The sequence below is a fragment of the Mizuhopecten yessoensis genome, unplaced genomic scaffold (assembly GCF_002113885.1).
Source record: "Mizuhopecten yessoensis strain PY_sf001 unplaced genomic scaffold, ASM211388v2 scaffold5409, whole genome shotgun sequence".
Taxonomy (NCBI): domain Eukaryota; kingdom Metazoa; phylum Mollusca; class Bivalvia; order Pectinida; family Pectinidae; genus Mizuhopecten; species Mizuhopecten yessoensis.
Genome location: NW_018406035.1, coordinates 193,734 through 194,561, shown reverse-complemented (window position 1 = coordinate 194,561; position 828 = coordinate 193,734).

The following is an 828-nucleotide window of genomic DNA, read 5'->3' as shown; positions in this document are numbered from 1 at the left end:
TCGCACAACGTTACACGATGTGCGGTGTGCGCACGATGTGTGCACGGTGTGTGAACGGTGTGTGCACGATGGGCGAACGATAAAAAGCTGGACGATCATTGCTTGCGCACATCTAGTTCAAGTTCTTTATTCACCAAAAGTCTTAATACTTATAGGTACAAACTAATCATGACACATTGTACATGTATATATGTTATAGGAGAGTGACTATAAGCATACAAGTGCAAACTAAACAAAGAACATAATACAAAAGCACAAAAATTATAAATACGTGTAGCTAATTAATCAATTTCGCCGCTTAGTGGCTAGATATAAATATTTACCTAGATTTGACAACTCTTTGACATTATTTACAGATAAAAGTTGGACAAGTTTGTAAACAGAGGGACTCTTATAATAATACTTCTTTATATACTTTAACCTCAAATCATTATAAAAAGGACATACAAAAATGAAATGAAATTCGTCCTCGACGTCTCCCAAATCACATTTGCTACAGTTTCTATTTCTGCGAATGATATTATTGTGTCTACCCTTTTCGATATTCAGTTGATGAGACGACGTTCTAAATTTAGTTAACATATATTTGTATTTTGTTTCAATATGTTTACGGAGATAAAACTGAATACTATGACTGTCTATAAGATATTGATATAGTCTACCTTTTGATGAAGCTGCTATCTTTGCCAACATATTTTGCTTAGTAACATCTTTCAATCTGTGTTCAATAATTTCAAAAGTGTTTACCAATGGTAGATTCGATTCAAAAATATAACCAAGACCTAGGGCAGTTAATTCATTCTTAATGTTACAAATCCACGGATCATT